Source organism: Cololabis saira, chromosome 4 (assembly GCF_033807715.1).
Source record: "Cololabis saira isolate AMF1-May2022 chromosome 4, fColSai1.1, whole genome shotgun sequence".
In the NCBI taxonomy this organism is placed as follows: Eukaryota; Metazoa; Chordata; class Actinopteri; order Beloniformes; family Belonidae; genus Cololabis; species Cololabis saira.
In genome coordinates this window covers 27,263,951-27,283,532 of record NC_084590.1, presented here as the reverse complement: position 1 = coordinate 27,283,532, position 19,582 = coordinate 27,263,951, and the positions used below count along the sequence as shown (strand labels likewise).

General features: G+C 41.2%; 1 long non-coding RNA gene across 1 annotated transcript; it reads right to left on the bottom strand.

Moving 5' to 3' along the window:
• Nucleotides 1-1,491: 1,491 nt before the first annotated feature.
• Nucleotides 1,492-19,279, bottom strand: LOC133441724 (uncharacterized). Its single transcript, XR_009782491.1, has 3 exons — nucleotides 18,414-19,279; nucleotides 17,953-18,049; nucleotides 1,492-1,770 (listed from the first exon to the last, which is right to left on the bottom strand). It is a non-coding gene; the product is annotated as an uncharacterized LOC133441724 (long non-coding RNA).
• Between the last annotated feature and the right edge of the window lie 303 nt (nucleotides 19,280-19,582).

The following is a 19,582-nucleotide window of genomic DNA, read 5'->3' as shown; positions in this document are numbered from 1 at the left end:
GAATAAATGCTCAGGGGGACAGCATCTCCCCAACAGATAAGGGAAAAGGTTTAGATTTAAGTGCCGGAAGAGATTATAGGAAGTTTCTGTGACCTTCTCTGCAAGAGCCACATGAACTGAAGTTAATCTACTGACAGCTAGGGGTCAAAGTCAGCGACCTGAGGTCTGTACACGCTGTGCAGGGCTGTAACTTGTAAAGCATATTCCAAAGTGCACTGGCAACCCCGTGCATGGAAGAAAAACCGCCCCACTGATTGCTCAGTGACCACGCAAAGCTTTGACCTTTGGCTTTTGGTTACAGCACAGATTGAAATTGTCCAGTTTCAGTTACAAAACTGAGACTAAACTAGAGGGGAGCTCAGCTTTAACCCTCTTTTGCTTTGGAGTCGCTTGGAATTCTTGTTGAACTTTAAATTTAAGTGGTAAAAGAAAACTTTAAGACTAACAATTATTTTACAGCCATTTAAAATACATTTAACAATAATGATTAAAAAAATAAAAAATCAGATTCAAGAGATTGTAAAACTAAATGAAAGTCAACGAGTTGCACATCAGTCATTGTGGAAAGTTGTAAAGCATTAACTTTCCCTTTTTTGATGCTTTCTGGATTTCCTTGCGCTTTTCTAAATTCACAAGTTGAATTTAGCAGTGAAAACAGATTACAGCCCGCTGAGCTGTGTGTGTTAACTAACTCCTCAGCAAATTCCTGCCTGATGTTGATTAAAAGAATGCAACAGTGAAATATTTACTAAAAACGATTGGTTAATCAAATCCAAACAACAGCTCCTCTGTCGCATCTTAGCATGGATGAAATCAATGCCATTAATTATGGCTGGATTCCACGGACACGTCTCAGTTCTATGTTGCACATTAAACACCCCATACGCACCATTAATGTGACCCTCCAACAAGCCATTGTTAGTTCTGATTTTACCTGTTCTCTTCTTCAAATGGTGCCTGTTTTGGGCCATTAAAGTCCACTGAGATTTTCTATCTGCAACTGTTTCAAGATTAATCAATTTAATGAAATAATCATCTTGACAACCTTAGTCAATTTTATGTACAGATACAAAACTGAGCAGATGACTGCGCCACCATACCACAATATGCTAAAGTGCTGGTCGCTATCTCATCTACAGATGATATAAATTGTTTGAGAAAGTGTTTTCTATCACTGATAAAAAAGAGCAGCTCACACTTCAAGATTATTTTTTACCCAGCAGTATAATGTACAGTATGTCTCCAGCAGGAAGGTTGTTAGCAAAGTCCATATGCCTGCAGACCGGTGCACTTATGTGGTACGCTTCAGCTGCCGACATGTGGATGTTGCACCCAAGATGGATGCGGAACAATGCACTTACACACTGTTTAAAATTTAATGCCAAAAATCTGAGTGGAGAGACTGTTAAGATATTCCTCTGATGGATTGCCTCACTTAGGTGAAACAGTTAGAGATCCAGAAATCCCTTGGTGTCATTAATGAATGTTAAGTAAGCTTAAATGTTTATTCTTATAACGTACATACTGATAGAAGCAGAATGCATGTGTTCAATTAGATCAGAAAAGCTTTATGAGTCGGTACTAAATCTTGTTTGACGGCAGTGTTTCTGTGGAATCAGTCCTCCTTTAAAGATCTTCCTCCACATCCGTTTGCAGCAGCTGTGCGTTCATCATGCTTTGCAATTCTGTTTTGCTCTTCGCAGCTGGCGAAACAGCTGCCGCAGGTGTAAGCCACCCTGGTCCCGTGGCGTAGGTGGCATTCATTCGTCTCTGAAAGAGAAAGCAGGTAGGCAATGTTTGTCTGTGTGGACAATATTAATATTCCTTCAATTAGTTGATTAGATGAAGGAATTGTGCTTCTTCTATTCTTGCTGTCATCCAAGCTGTCTCGACAAACTCTCGCTGGCTGTCAGTTTGTTTGGGGAGGAACGACTTATGTCTGGTCACTCCAGCATTAAGGCACGATAGCTTACATTGGTAGCTGCTTTTCAGCAAAGTTCTCCCATCTCCACAGAGGATTTTGGGATCTCATTTGTCATGACTATTTGCTAGTTGCTTATCTGATCCGGGCCTGTCATAACTACATTACTATTGGTTCAAGTTTGTCCGTTATGGGTGATGGAGGCTTCTCTGCTCTTGGGCGTCGACACAGTTTTCAGGTTGGTGGTTGCCATCCCTCTCAAAGCTCTGTCATCATCATGATAATTCATAACTACATCTTAATTACATCTTAATATGTCTATGAGACACAGGTGGACATGAGCCAGCTTGTAAAGACATCTCATAGGCTCATATCTGATCAGATGCAAATATAACCCCAGTCCCAACAGATTGTCTTAATATTTACACAAAAGGGAAAGTAGGGGTGTGCCAAAAACTCAATTCACATGAGAATTGTGATTCTCATTTACTATGATTAAGAATCGATATAAAATGTCTCAAAATCGGTTTTAAATAATAATAAAAAATAAAACAAATCCGCTGGTTGTCGGCCTCCATTTTGTAATTTCGTGGGACGTCCGGACGTCACCACGCAGCCTGTTCTGGACGGTACGTAAGTCTGCCAGAATCAGAGAGGTGAAGAGGAGCTGAAGAAGTATCTGGAAGCCCCTCCACTTTCTCTGTCAGAGAACCCTCCCATATGGTGGAGGACCCATGAGACAGCGTCCCCTCTCTTGGCTGGACGGGCTAAATGCTCCTCGTGTCCCTGGCACTAGCGCTGCAGCTGAGGGAGCTGAGGGAGTGTTCTCCGCTGCTGGGGACTATAGTGACGGCCCAGCCAAGTCTTACTCAGCACATGTGGATCAGCTTCTTCTCCTACAAAAGAACCTGAATGTTGCTCCTGCAAATGGACGGTAATCATGGACACGAGTCATGTCCGGTTTTCTTTCCTGATTTGTTGAAAATCATACAGTCAGTTGCACAGTCATGGACAATTCTATTGTTGCAATAGGCACTTTCATGAAAAATTCAGAGAGCTCACGCGGGTGCTTTCTTTCCATTTCAAAAGAACTTGTATTTTTGTACCTCATTATTCTTAAAGCTACTGAGAAATATTAATGTTTTTCATTTGTGCAACAGTACTATTCCACATTTTATTTGTGGAACTGCCACTTTCTTTTGAAATGAACATGCATCTTGTTCAACTGCACCATTTTGATTATACAGAAGCTCTTTAAAGTTGTTCCAAACGTATTTTATAGCTAGCTACTTAGAGTAGCAGTTGTGGTCCACACACTGTTTTTTGGAAAAGGCACTTTCCTTAGAATTTAAAAGGTAGCAGGTTTAACTGCACTATTTTTTATAAGGCATGTTATTTTTGTTACTTAGGCAATGTGTAACAGTTGCAACAATTCCATCTTAGTATGGATACATGTTTAAAATTTAACAAATGTGAAAAAGACACTGTCATCATTCTATCTTGCAAAGCAGACTGGAATAGATCATGAAGATCCTTTGCACACCTATAGATTAAAGCAGAAATCATTATGAATCAAATTGTTTTGAATCGAATCATCGCCCCAAAAATCGGAATCAAATCGAATGGTAAGATAGTAAAAGATTCCCACCCCTAGAATAAATAGTCCACAAAACAATGTCTGGAGAACAGTACAGTATATAAGGTGATTGGGGGGATACATTTCACCCATTTTAAAGTTAGTGTGAAATAAAACAAAATCTGAAAGGCTTGATAATAACTTTGTGAGTGCTGAATCCACACATTTGCTTTCATGTACATTGATCCATACAGCAAACGTGTCCAACCCGGTTGTGTCAGGTGGCTCCATCCATTTGCATCTCCCTCTCCTCGTGGATCCTTCCTTCTTCAATCTCTTAATGCACTCACAGCCCAATTCCCTAGGAATAACTCAGCCAGCCGAGACACTGACTTCCAGCAAACCTACACAACACACAAGGTCAAGGCGCGACCCTAGCATGCAGCGTTATGACGCATTAATGCAGAGTACTGGCAGTGCTGCCTAAAGAGGATGTACAGGAGACAGACTGGAATAATCCTGCCGGTGTCTCCTTTAAGTGTATGTGTGTGTGTTTGTGAGCTGTGCACAAGTCTAACTGAAGCAAAGGAGGATTGTGGGGGTGGAAGGGGATGATGAAAAGGTCTGCCAATATAGGGACAAGCAGGTAAAAGAGTAGCAGACAAGAAGATAAAGAGATTGGGCCACATTTACAGAGCTAGAAGCCAGACTGCAGTTAAGGTACTTGATAAAGACGATGATGTACGTCAGACAGGCTGAGCAAGGACTCTGCCCAGTTCCTGGTTCCATCTGTGGTGTTAAGTAAGACCTCGAGGAGTAAGAGAAGGCAGCACTGAGCATGTGTGCAAGGGAGAGTAAGCCGGGACATCTGGTTTTGTTAAAGCCTCAGAACATTCCTTCCCTCTGTTCGATGCTGGTTGGCAGCTTTTAAAAGGACACGTCTGCTCTCACATCCTGCTCTGGGCATTGCCATCTCTCTTGAAGTTCGATTTATGGCTGCTGAAGGTCACATGCAAGATGCATGATGCATGAATGTTTATGGGTTTTCCTTAGCATGACACTCTTGGCTGTTGGAGGAAAAATGTTAATGACACCAGGCTTTGTCTGCCTATCCTTTAATTTATTTCTTGTTTTATTAACTTCACCAATTACGTTTCTTTTTTTATGGAATCAGTGATATCTATTATAACATAAAAAAACAACTGACTAGTTAGTTTCATAAGTTGTGACGACTGATCTGCTTTTGAATAAAAACGAATTCAGAAATTTGTTTAAACGTTAAAAGCACAGTAAAACTTCACAAGTCAGGAGAAACAAAAATTTAACTGAATATCTTTTTCTTTTACATTTAAAATATTTATATCTTATGCCTGGGTGAAAAAAGATAGCACCTGAATATGAGTTCAGGATGACGCAAGTCAGGTGAAACTAATATTCCACAAAACAGGACAATAACACGTCATTAAATAGAAAAGAAAAATAAAGTGAACTACTTCTCCATCATTAAAACTAACCCAGAATGACAGCTGTCCTCCGTGATGCAATATTGTTGTTACATGATACAGCAGGTGTCATGGTGTGACTCTGAACACATGAACATGCTGCATAAGTGACAGGAGCTTCCGGCTCAGCAAAGGAATCCACTTATCATTTAAATATTTTGGTCGTAAGATGGATTTTAGTCTGTCATTATCTTCATGTCATGCCTGGGAAAGGGCAGATCTTCATTGCAGGAAACGGCCGACCACAACAGTTCTTCAGCTGGCAGCTTTAGTTGGTACATGAGAACATAAAGCTTGCCAGTGAAGAACTGCTGTAGGTCAGCCAATGAGAAGGCTACTCCCGAAATGGAGTTACACACATCATAACCCGAGGAAAAGTATGTGCTGCGCACCACTGAAGTCAGCCGTGGTTTCTCCTGAGGGATGGTTTAAGGCAATTTGCTGCTTACTGTGACAGAGAGAGAGGATAATGGGATGAGACACCTGTCAATCAAAAAACAGCACACGCCTACTAGAAGCTAACATCCCCTCAATCAGGCAAGATTACAAATTAAGAGACTAAATTAACTGTTAAGATCATAACCTTGCCTCACAAAGATAATGAACCATGTTGTGTGTCCAGACAGATTTATGGTGATATAAGTTGAATTTTCAGCAGTTATGGTTATTTATTTATTCCCCTAGCAACTGTTGCTCCATCTTTAAGGCCCGTCTATGTTGGCTTCTGCTTTCGACCAGAATGGTTGCAGCTTGGTACAGAAACACCCACAGACTGCTTCTGTGTTGACTTGAAGAGGATCTCTTGAGAGAAAGGTGAAGAGGTAGAGAGAACAATGAAAAAGAACAAAAAATCGAGTTCTTATTTATGAATATTGCAGTTTACAGGCATTTTAAGAGCATGTGTACACATGAAAACCCCCGCTGTGTTCATGTAACAGCATGAAACTAACCTGCATGAAGAATGCCAGCCTACAGCCTCAGCATTCTCTCTGCTTTTGCTATAATTGAATACAGAAGTCTTGACTTGCGAGATAGTTTGGCCTCTGCTTACAGCCTGGAACTCCTGATAGAAAACAGCTCATGTCCTGTGGGGAAGTTCAGCTTACAACAGCCATACAGGGTGGAATGAAGGAATTTTCTTTACAGTTTAGACACTTCCACACCCAAGGGAGTGGGACTGTTTTCACCAGCCTGTCAAGTATTTCCTAATTTCACCTTGGGAAAATCCCACTAATTTGCATCCCTATGAATGTTATTTAAAGAAATGTTGGTGGAATGGTGAAGCTCCTTATCGGAATAACATTCATCTACTTTGAGATCATTTTAAAAGTTTAAGCATGGCCTTGAATGTTAGAGATAAAAAAACAAATACACTCTTTGTGTGATGTGCCATTTTCACATCCCCCTTCAGATGGCCACTGTGTAATACTTCTGATTAGCCCAGGATTTGTCTGGCCTGGCTTCCATTCAACTGGCCTAACTTCAACTATTGCAGTCAGTCTGTCTGAAAAGCCTTTCCCTAGCAGCATATTCTTTCACAGTTCAAGGACGGGACTTTAGGCAAACTAGCTCCCAGCAGCACGGCGAACCCAGCAACCCCTAGAAACTCAACGAACCCCATGCTGCTCTGAGCAGCGCTGGAAAGCTCTGGACTGCAGAGACAGACACACACACACACACACACACACACACACACACACACACACATACACGCATGCACACACACTGTCCTCGTCCAGTCATACTAGTTTGAGGAAGAATTCTGAATGGGCTGTTGGCCTTCATGTTATATTGAATCCAGAGGGATCCATTGTGAGTGTGTAATATTGGAGAGGACATCCAGGGCAAAGGCTCCTCCTTTGTACTCATTGAGTACATTTACAAAGAAGCACCTGATAGCACCATTGGCCTGATAGCACCATTGGCCTTTGTTAATAGTGACACGATTAGTTTCCTCTTGCATCCCGCAGATTGCGTTTAAGTGGGCAGGAAGATTAACGTTTACACAAGGATGAAGAGATACCTGCACACAGGTGCAATAAATAAAATACTTCACAGGAAGAAAAGATAGTCAAAAGAGAGCAGGAAATGCTCACAAGGTCAGAGATCAGCACTACAAAAAAAGCAAAACAGACTGGTGCCCATGCAATAACCCTAATATGACACAGAGAGAGACAAATCTCCCCCTGGCAACATACTAAAATCTAGCAACTTGTCGGTTCGCATCAGAAGCACAATGACAAACGAAAGAAGCGCTTGAAAAACCCACCCATGTATTAACTATGGAAAACAAATAGACAAAAAAATGATTTTCTTCTCTGTGCATCATTACCCTGAAACGTGACACCAGATGACAAGCAGTCATAAAAGTGTCATCAATTAAACAAAAAACCTAGACAAAAAGCTGCCTGTAAAGAATATAAAAGACAAAATATGGAAAAATGAACTTTTCAAAAACACATTTATCCTTTATTCGTTCTAATTATATGCATTTATTGTTTTTTTTTTTACAGCGCATGAAAGACAACTTTCGTTGAGACAGAACTCGGTTTTTTCTACCCTAAATGTAATGTTCAACCCCTATTATTTCTTAGCTATGTTCTCCCTCCTCACATTATGTTAAGTATTCACACAACATGTACACCGAGGCCATCCCAGAGTGGAGAACACAATGTACCAGAGGACTGATTTATTACACAGGGCTGACGATCCCCAGGACAATTACAGCCAGCCTAAGTAACAGGCTGAAAAAGGCTTCTCAGAGTGTGTATATACAAACACGTGAACACACAAGCAGCAATGCCGCGTTTATATGATTCAGGCCCAACTGGCACTGTGCAGGTGATAAGTTAACTCCTGGAGGACGCTGGCCAGCCATCTCCAAACTGAGTCATTATTCCACCAGGAACATCCACCAGGAAGTGTCCAATGTGTGTTCCCTTTCAGTTTTTGCCAAAAAGACGCAAATAAAATCGTACTAGTTCAAAAAGGTGTCAAGTCACAGGGATGATATAACTATTAACTTGGGTTTTAGTAGGGTGGCCAACGAGAGGTCGGACAAAAGTTATATATTTACAAATGTATTCTAAATCGCACATTCCTCGTGCACCTCGGTGGATCAGAAACACCATCCTTCATTTTTAATAATTTGAGAAGAGACTAGGGCTGCAATTCGCAACTATTGACTAATGAGACGATTAGTCGACTTGTCGGATTATAAATCTCATAATTATTAAATGGCTCTAATTTAGCGGTCAGCTTTTACATTTTAAATTAGGTTGTTTAAATGATGTGTTCATTAAAAATGAAGGACAAGAAAGGTGGCTCACTCCGTTGAAATTCTCTTTTTGTAAACAATAGTCAACAATTAAATTAGTTGGCGACTGTTTTGATCATCGATTTTTGTCGACAACGTTGAATAGTCGTTGCACCCCTAGTGGAGACTGTGCTGATGTAGAAATATAACTCAAACAGCACAGGCTTAAATGTTTCTCCTTTCTGTGATGGACTAGTGACCTGCCCAAGGAGTATCCCACTTTCGTCCCAATGAATACTGAGATAAGCTCCTCCCACAAAGCAACAAAAGCCCATATGTGAATACTAGCAGCCACCACACAAAGATTAAAATGAGATTAAAGATGCTGGGCTAACACTACAGTTCAGTATACCATCTTGGATTCTTTATGGAAGGTTGCATAATCTTGAGTATGCTAATGGTGAGTTGTGAGCAGGGAGCACATTTTCAACAGATTCTGCCAAGTTTCTTATATGTTTTCAATACCTAATAATTTTGATTTCAAGCAAATGTACTTGACCCTTGAGTTATGGCAGCAAACTTCCACCATACACCAGAATAATCAATTCACAGACAGTGAAACAGTTGCACAACTAAAATTTAGTGTGTCCCATGCAAGACATTCTCAAATATAACCCCCCCCCCCCCTCCACCTACACACGCAAACAAATAATTTGTTCTGGGATGGATTGCATTCAAATATCGATGTAAGCTACAAAAATAATCCAAAACATCTGTTCATTGGAACTGTTGAAGAATTTTATTGGAATCCGTAATATAAATAGTTTTCCAGAAACACCGAGCCTGTAACTTATAGTGATGTAAAAATGAAAGTACAGCCTGTTTTAATCCAAAATTTTATGCATCAGGAACTAGCAATAATCATCGTAATCATCGTCTTCATCATCATCATCATCATCATCATCATCATCTTTTCTTAAAGACTAAGCAATAATCAGCAAGTGTGTCCCCTGCTTTAAGAACTGAGGCTTTGTAAAAAAAAAAAACTGAGGCTTTGTCAGTTTGTGGGACTTCAGGCGTGTGCTATCACCATGCAAAGGAGAAAAGACACCGGCAATGATCTTAGAGAAGCAACTGTCGCCCCACCTACCTAGAAAGGGTTTTAAGATTATTTTCAAATATTTTTGAGTAAGCATGTCCTCAGTGAGAAAGATTATTCACAGGTGAATAACATTCAAGACAGTTGAACTTGGTGGTCAAGTTTACCCCGAGGTCACAATCACACGATCATTACAATGCCACAAATCCAAGGGGTGCACTCAGAGTTCACAGGCTTCAATTAGACCTAATGTAACTTTGCAACTTGGCGTAGGTTTACAAAGTTTATCCGAGCCAACTATAAAACCTCCGAAACGCTGTCCTTTGGAGAGGCGAGACTAGAGTGGAGATGCTTGGTCACAATGCAAAACGTCAAATTTGGCATAACTCAAACACAGGATATAAGCATAAAAACCTCTTATCATCTGCTAAGTACTGTGGTGGATTGGTGAAGATTTAGCCTTGTTTAGCAGCCATAGGACCTGAGCAGCTCTCGGTCATTAAGTCGCCCGTGAACTCTTTCGTATAACACAAATATGAGATCATCCATCAACCAACTTCACACCTGTCCCGTTTGGAGCAGTTGTTCCGGAACAGGGAGCGTTTCCCCCTAAAGATCGGATCGTTTGGTATATATGAACACAGCAATCGCGCTCGGACAAAACAAGCGGGCCGAGATCACCTAGGAGAGGTGGTCTCGGCTCGATTCTATTCGAGACGTGAAGCGGTTCATTTTTATTATTTGTAGTGAGAACATAATCGACACAGCAACCGACACAACTCCATTCATTGTGTATGTGCGACCGCGGCACAAGGAGAAGAGTCGGCGCAGCCTCCACCACCTTCTCTCCTATTGGACGTGCCGAGATGTCGTCCCAGCACGGCACGGTGAAATTAAAACATTTTCAATTAGGGCAGGGTTTGCGCAGCGCAAACGCCGCGGCAGGCGCCCTCTCGCCCGCCGCTGAGCTCCGCTCGCTCGGTGCAGAGCGGTCGCACATAAATGAATGGGAAAGCCGGCGGCGGTCTGCGCTTTACGGCCTCTCTGTGAAAGGGGCGTGTTATTTTTCCCGCGGTGCGGAAGAGGAAACTCCTTCCGCGTTCATTTCTGACCAATGAGAGAACAGCTGGTTCGCATGGCATTTGTTATCAGCTTTGAACTGCTACGGACGCTTGCCTTGTGAACACAAACCCCACAAACGAGAAACGAAACAACTGTATCGATTTAGCCCCTGAATCGGAACAAAACAAACGGGCCACAGGTCTGAAAGCAGCCTGAAACTGTGTCAGTGACTCCAAACTCACCAGCGAATTTGTTACAGCCTGGAAACAAAAGACCCAAAGTATTGCAAATGCTCAAAGTCAAGCGCTTGACCTAACTGTCAGTGCTTCCATCCACCTGGTGTCAAATGTTTATTTAGGAATAAGATGATTAATTTCAACAAGTTTACATTAAACAAACACACATCTGAAGTGTAGTTCTCATGGAGATGCATGCTAACACTAGTGCTCTGTCACACAAGGTTTTACCAACTACGTATATTCCTGGATTTTTTGCAATTGATCAGAGATGAGCGAACAATATGGAAGTTAGTGGAATCTGTTATCGTGATGATATAAAGGGGTTTTATGTACACTGGAAGCACATGAGTAAAATGTATATATGCACAGGGACAAGGAGTTGGGTTTAGATGAATCCATCATGGTTTAGAGGTGTGACCAGCTTTTCTCTCACGTGAAGGACAAAATGTGACTCGACACTGCTGACAGAAAAAGAGCAAGCAGACTGACTGTGAGCATATTGCTTGCCTTTGCATCCATATTGTATATTCTGTTTGTGCCCAAGGCAGCGGTTTATCCGGATATGAATTAATGATTCAAAATGAAACCAGTTATAGTTGGAATGGATGAACAATTTCAAGTGGTAAAAATACAACAAACAAACAAAACAAAAAAATATGTTTTGTTTTTTTTTTAAAACCAACTTCAGCCCTGTAAAAGCAAATATGCTCCTCAGAGACTTTGTCTGGTTAGGCCTCTTGACATGAAGGAAACATCCAGTAATGTTCCAAAGTGGTGTAATAAGAGGTTTTCTTCTAATTTAGAGGCCAAATCTGGAGGGTTGGGGGTGAATTAGAGGGACGTGCAGAGAAACAAGAACGGGTGGAGCCTGTGATACAAGTAACTCCACTACACACAAATATACACACAGACCCAAAATCTCAGAGCACTTTTGCTCCTAAAATACACATCAAGCCAAAATAACCGTACGACAATTATGCCACAGTCATTGTACACACTGGTGAAAAAAATGTAAGACCGTCTTTCATCTGGACTACAGAGCTTGCAAATGTGCTGGTTTCTTTTAAAGGCACTTTGGTATTTGCTGAAGGAAGACAGTGATGTGAGCTGACAGGAAGTCAGCAGGTGGGGAAGAGGAAGAGGACACGGGCTCTCCAGTGATGACCTGCAGAGTGTCCACCAGGATCTAATAGAGAGCATCTGTGACCAGGAATGTATGGGAACAGTTGAGAATGGGTGTGTAGGAGGAGAGGAAGGTGACAGAGTGTCTACTTCTGTGATATCATGACATGAGGCAACCTCGTCCAGGCATTCACACACGAGACACTGACACAGGATAACTTCAAATCTGTGCACATTTGAGTCTGGTGCATGCAGATTCCTTATGAAAGACACCATTTCTCATAGTTTATACACAAACTCACAAACATGCACACATGCATGCACAATAAAATCCCACTTTGAAAAATAAAACTGAACGGAGTGAAGAGACAAAGGTCCTGAGACACAAGTGAGATGCAACACAGAGCAGTGGAAGTAGGGGTGTGAACACTGGATAAAGGAGGCCCAACATAAAGAAAAGATTTGTGTGCTTCCTCCGGCTGTCATCTCCCTTCCTACCACTGGGAAGACGTGTGTCAAAGAGTACATTGTTTCTCCTATGTATCTGTTTGTGCCCATTCCCTGCTCCAGTTAAATGTCTCTGTAGTCCCCATGAATACATCCTTCCTCTCTCTCTCTCTCACTATATACGTACAGCCTCCCCCTTAAACTAGCAGTTTAGTTAACGTGCTGAAAGACAGGAAATGCCTGTCGGGCAAATGAATAAGAAGTGGCAGCTGCCCATGCATGGTACGAATTCAGAGAATCTCCTCAGTATCATCCCTTCCCTCTCTTTAGAGGAGCAGAAAGGGACAGAGAGGGATAAAAAAACATCTCTTTAATGATCAGTTTCTTTTTCTTAACTATTTTCTCTAAATATATACCTCTGGGTAGACACTGCATCAAGAGTCAGGTTGAATGGGCAGGCTTGTACCATCCCACTTTTGATTTTATGATAATGTGAGCAAAGTAGGGTCACAATATAAGACTCCTTCCTTCTTTACCTTGTCTCCCTGACATTTCTCTCTACGACATTGGGCATCATAAGCCATCAATGGTAATTTGCTACATATTGAGAAGTAAATCTTGAGTAGGTTAAGTAACTCAGGATGCCTGATATATTAATATTACACCCACACTGTGATATTTATACACAACAGCGACACCACCGGACATGTAACAACAGTTTACTCTATTAGTTCTCATTTTCCTAAATTAATAGAGCAGTTTTGTCTAATATACGGTATATAATAATGTTCTCAAATCTGAGCATTCTTGTATGCATACAGAGAGGAAAACACCCAAATCGAAGACTTGTAGATAGTTAGAAATGCAGAATGCAAAGGTGCATCAATGTATTCTTTTAAAACAAATGACAGTGGAACCTCCTGTTTGAGAGGGGTTCAACCTATTTTCTTTCCAGATTTCTCATTCTTCCACTAAGTGATCACTATCTAGAGTAGGAGATACTCTGCAGCCTTCAAAATACAGGAAACTAAACTGCAGCTATGGCCAAAACCCCCACTTTACAATTGTTTTATTGCACACTGCTCTGAAGCCACATTCTTGATTAGCGCAGTAATATTGAGTGTCTTCGTCAGCGGTACAGGGTGGAGCGGAGACTTCGTCTTTACCAGACGGTCATTAAACTTAAACTAGCAGGAGTGTAAAGATTAATTAATGAAAAACAAAAATCCTATTCAACTATGTTAAAGATGCAACTCCTCATTACACAGACCCCTGGATGTAAAAATGTTTACCATAAACTTGTTTGATTATAGATGAAGGCAGGTTGATCAATGTTTTGCTGCAGTTTCTACAGAATCAATGTCAGATTTTTCTAATAGATGACTAATATTAGCTCATCTTTAATAAAAGCCCTATTTACAACAGCTGGTTTTAAGCGAATGGAGTCAGACCCTTTCCTCTGTGGGGACCAATTGATTTGGTTATATCTTCATACACCCAAATAAATGCTCACAAGGATAAAAAATGTTGTTTTTTTTTACGTTACATTTCCTTTTTAAATGGAGTTTCTTTCCTATTACTATAAGGAAGGGTTCAAGTGAAATCATTGAAAACGGGAAATCCTTTAATATTTTATCTCCTTCATGCATCTGAAAAATGACCATAAATTATAATAGTAATTTTTGTTTAATAATATATATATATATATATATATATATATTTTTTTTTTTTTTTTTTTTTTTTTTTTTTTCAAATCACGCATGCAGCAAGTGCCATTCCTTTGAACACTCATCCCACTGAGGTCGTACATTTGGGTACAAGACGCAATGGCATGGATTTTATATTTAAAAAATGCGATTGCCTGTATGAGTATGTGTTTTCTGTGTGAAAGATTGTTTCCTGCTGTTCTGGCCCCAGCTGTACCCAGATGGCCGAAGAACACAGTGTGCTAAGCTAACAGAGACATCCACCCTGCGTTAGTGAGCTGGAAGAACACTGTGGTCTGAAACGCCACAAGGTATGAACCGCGCTCTAACAACATTTAACTCCTGAACAAAGCTGTGACCTACACAATAATACACTTCCACTCTTCAACGGCAGAAGTCACTACCCAGGTGTAAATAATACGTTAGATATGCTGCGGCGTTGGTATCCAAAGAAAGAAGTCCCAAAAATGCATATAATGGGCAAAACAAAAAGTTAAATTAAATTAAAATTAAATACAAATATACACTTCTGGTCTGAAAGCCCGAAATTATTTAAGTTAATTTGTTCAACTATCAAACATGCAAAGATGTTAATTCTAAGAATATATAGAAAAACTGCAAATTGACAGTATGTGATTTTTCTTCATTTGAGTGAAAAAAGAGATTAAAACTGTTGCATATCAAATTTTGTCAATCAGATAGTTTTTTCTGCTCTGAATAACCCTCAAATGGGGAAAGTATAGCAACGTACAATGCTGCAGGTGTAGTCCTTACTTCTAATGCAATCTTTTGAAACACTAAATATTTCTGTTTTAAAGTATTCTATTAGAGAATACATAAGGGAAGTACAATAACTAATTTAACTGTTTATTCAGCATGCATTTACCTTTTCCTTACTTTCCTACTTTAGTTTGTGCTTTCCGTCATCCTCTCCACCATCTCATATACTTTTCTAAGCTCCAATCTTTCAACTGAGCTGTAATTTTTCCTACAACCTCTTTTCACCTTCCATGATCAGTTTTGTATTTTATATCATCTTCTTCAGACTACCTTCATTTTCTCCTCCTTATCCTCCTCCGCTCTCGCTGTGTCTTTAGGTTGGTCAGTTCAGCGAGGCCAAGTTACATTCCTTGGATGCCTCTTACATATGGTCCGCATTCCAGCCGGTCTGCTGAGAGGCCCACTGCTCCTCGCTGCCGGCCCTGCAGAGACCAGCCAAAAGCTGAGCGTGCTACTGCATCGCTTCAGCTTCAAATAATCTTAACACAGCTTTAGTTTTAGGTCAGGCTGTACTTTCACGAGGCTAGACCTTACCCACCAATCAAATCTCAGCAAGGCCCAGCCCAAACCTCCACTAATGTTGCATTCTTTCCTCCCTTGCTCCCTTAGGGTACGGGAGATGCCTTTATGTATGCGTACAAATTTGACAAAGCGCAATTGTCATATTCTTGAACTAGGTCACCTATAGAAAAGAGTGAAAAATAAACTCTTTACTCTTTAAGGAGAAAATCCCACATATGCACCAGGGGTCAATATCCAGGACAATCATGATATGGCCCAGAAACTTTCTGCCTCGTCTATCCAACTTACGAAACGCCCAACTTTAAGGCTCTGGTTCATAAAACTGGTGGGGTTTATTCAAGCAAACTAGGCTAAGTTAATTACCTGTATTTAGCAAATAAAACTGTTAATTTTCATTTCTGAAGAAAAATTCCCAGTGGAAGACATGATTACCGCAGCATGAGTTATGCACCTCAGTTTGTCTGGTAATGCTTGCGCTGACGACTCATGACAATGTCTCTTTTCACTTTACTGCACACATTTAAACATGATCCGTGATCTGTGCAAATATACACATACAAGCACTGACACTACACCTGTCCCTCTATCAGACCGTAAATATTACACACACGCAGCATCAGAAACACCAGCCACGGAGCTTTGGTCGTCTTTACCATGGCCAGAAACACACTGTTTCAATTCACAATGTCTACGCTCAGCCCTTAAATATGGACACAAGATGTAAAACTGATCGAGAGGACTTAGGAAAAATGAGATGGAACTAGTCAAAACTGCTATCGTGAGTCTGTCTGGGTGTGGCCATAGAATTGTGCAACCTCACTGCAGCTACTGCATTTCCACCGCAGATCCTCCCCTCTTGGATTGGCCTTCAGTAACAGTTTTCTGTCCTGCGCTGTTACAGCAAGCCACTTGATGGGCTGGTCATTCATGAGCTCAAGTTAGTGGAAGAGTATAGGGAGTCATTAGAAAGATAATTTTTTTTTTGACCAATGACGCCAAAACTCAAAATGCTAAATAGTTCCAGAGCCGTTTGTGGTTGTTGTGGAAAATTAAACAAAAAAAGCCTGTTTGCCAAACCACAAATTTTCACATATTTTTATGAAATATCTGCTAATAATCATGCACAAAGAGAGATGAATACATATTTACAGCATTCATCCTAAATAATTACTTTCAGGTTGACTTGACGTTTTGCGCAAAATTAAAGAGCACACACATAAGATTCCGTTCTTTTGTCCTCTTCCATATCTTGTTTCTGTCTGGGAACTAACATCACAATGCGAATTTGTATGAATAACATAAAGCAAGGCAGATATAAGCACTGCCAAATTCTGACTAGTACATACATGCACACACACTTAATTGTCAACGATAAGAGTTTGGGTGAAGCAAATATTCATACGAGATGCAAAGAGGTGAACAGAGCTGAGTTCCCATAGTTGTTAATACTGTTGTCATTTTAAAAATAGCTCAACTGAAGAAGTAATTTAAAGTAATTTAATTCTTCACAAACATTTTCTTGTTACCATTGAGCGTGCTACCAGTGCTGCAGATTTATTCATTTATTTATTATTTATCTATAAAACGAGACAGCTTTGCACTTCTCATTCAAGCCCATCTATACCATAGTTCCAATCCTTGACTCTGCTAAAAACAACAACTTCACATCCTTTTTGCATACCAGTCTTCAAACACACACAATGCGTCATTGTGACTTGGGTCAACGAAGCCTTGTAAACGCCTTCTCACACTCTTATGAGTGGAACTAGCTCAGACATAGGGCTTCCTGCATAGAGCGTTGGCGGCGGGGATAATTTTCTCAAAATATACAACACACGGTCTGGCCATTTAAATGGTGCCATCCTGATAATCCAGATGTGTTCTGTACCACTGGACTCTGGCCCAGTCTGCAGCATCATGTACGAGACACAATTCGCAGGTAATAAGGAGATAATAACAGCAGGCTGAATGGCTTCTTTTGAGGAACAGATGTGATCTCCATGCAACAAGCGAGCATTTCCAGAGCACCCTGGAAAAGTGTATTTTTCCGTGAGACATCATGTAAAATTAATCATGTGAGGGTTTTCAGCACGGGGCAGGCCCTTCTAAAATAATCACCAAAGGGATTTCTAATGAATCCTCAAAAGCAGCAATTTGGGAGGAACAAGGTCAAGAGCTTGGAAGAGACAAGGTTTGAGCTGTTATTTGGCTGGCACATAAGGCGCAGGTGGGAAAAGCAAACAAAATGCTAAGACAGGGAATTAGAGGTTTGTACATGCAGTCACCAAACTCATTAGAATTTTCCACCTAAGAATTTTAACTGTGTAACTGGGGTTGTGATAAGCTATCATATTTTAACCTACTGCCTCCCTTAATAAAGGAATCTTTGAACTGAGCTTGCATAAGCCAAAGCAAGAGGGCTGTGAACTCTTGCTTCAAAATTACATAAGTCTTAAGACTAAAATTAGTATGAGAAAAAAAACGAGTGGCAGTACAGTACATATATATATATATATAAATGTAAACTTTAATTGCAACAGGTTGATGGTAAGAGATCAGTTACCAGCCATACAGACAAATAATGAGAAACAAACCAAAAAAGAAGTCCATGTTAAAACTTTGAACACATGCAAAACCCAATTTATCTCAATAAAAATAAATTGCGATTAAAATGTTAAACAGAGAACTATAAGGTAGATTGAAGTAGAAGCCAGCCTTACCTGGGCCGCTCCACACCTCTAGATCCCTGCAGGAAGATCCATCCCGACGTCTGGTTTGTTAAGCTGGTTAAAAGACGTGGAGATCTGCTGTAGGCACCTGGAGATAATGAGGGGAAAAACAGCATAAGACAAGCTTGAAAGGGGAAATGAATGACGCGGAAGGAGAGGGAGAGAGACGAGGAGGAGGAGGAGGAGGAGGAGGAGGAGGAGGAGGAGGGGGGGCAACTCTCCACATCCATGTTGCGCTGCAAAGGGTGGGGCCTTGAGGAATTCACTCTATCTGCTTTCTCCACGACTTAAAGCTTTATCGTAATTACGGGGGTCAGCCTGGCAGTGCACTCAATTACGATCGACTTGATGCGACATAAACGCACTATAATTGCGAGGAATGATTTGTAAGATATTGTCTGACAGGTTGAGACCACTGTTAAAAAAAGAAGAAAAAAAAAGGAGCAACTCACATTTCTTCTGCTTGGATGTACATTCATTGCTGAGGACACACCCGCTCCATCCCAGTGACCAGAAAATACAGACTTTCATAAAAGCACGGCTGCTTGAACTGAAACAAAACCACAGTCTGAACTAAACCCTATCACACACACGACATTTCGTGTGCCTTTAAATGTCACCTTCGCTAAAAAAGTTTCCAAATAGCGTTTGACAGTCGCACGTACTTCAATCTACTGGGCTCCACTGAAGCGCAGGTTAAGTGTAGTCGTGCTATTACAAATATGCGCACATTTGCACCTCTCTTGAGAAAGATCTGTGGATCATTAGTCTCTTTTTGGACCGCTTCCCCCCACGCCCAGTTTTGCCTGTGGCACTCAGCTGGGCTGGCTACTGTAAAGTTGCCACGTCTGTTACATATCACACACTTATGAAACCTACACGATCCGCAAAGCAGTAAAGACAAAAAAAAATGTAAAAAATAAATAAAAATTATAGAAATTCACGAGTCTTAACTGCGCAACAGTCCAGTTAATCAGAGCAGATGTGGGGAGGGGTTAAGCTTTAAAAGGTGCGCAGACCAACAGTAATACATATGTTAGGCCTTTGTAATATCTTTGGTTTACTGAGCAAATGCTCAAAATCTTTGCTGTAGTGTCTTGTCGCTCTCGTTTGCAGACAATTCTGTAACAATTTTCTGAACCTTACAAAATCCTCAGCCACACCTTTTACTCTCAGATTTTTTTTTTCTTCCCTGTCAGTTCCAGATGTTTCCTCGACACCCGAAACCCGCAAACTCCTCCTAAAGCCTGATTTATGGTTCCGCGTTACACCAACGCAGAGCCTACGCAGCGTACGGTGCGCGTCGCCGCGATCCCTACGCCGTCACCCTACGGCGTAGGCTCTGCGTCGATTTAACGCAGAGCCATAATTCAGGCTTAACGAGACAGCGGCTTTAAGCGTCTGCACCGTACCGCCACTAACGATTAAAAAGGGCGACGTGTAGGAGGAGAAAAAAAAAGGGTCCAGCCAGGGTTTGTATCCGATGGTCCCGTCCCAGGCCGAGCTCGTCGACGGTCCTCCCCGGCCTCCCTCTCCGGTCCAACTCCGCTCTTCAAACCGGCTTCTCCTGCGATCAGCTGGCAGGCCGTGACGTCACGGCCCCCGCCCGGCCAATCACACG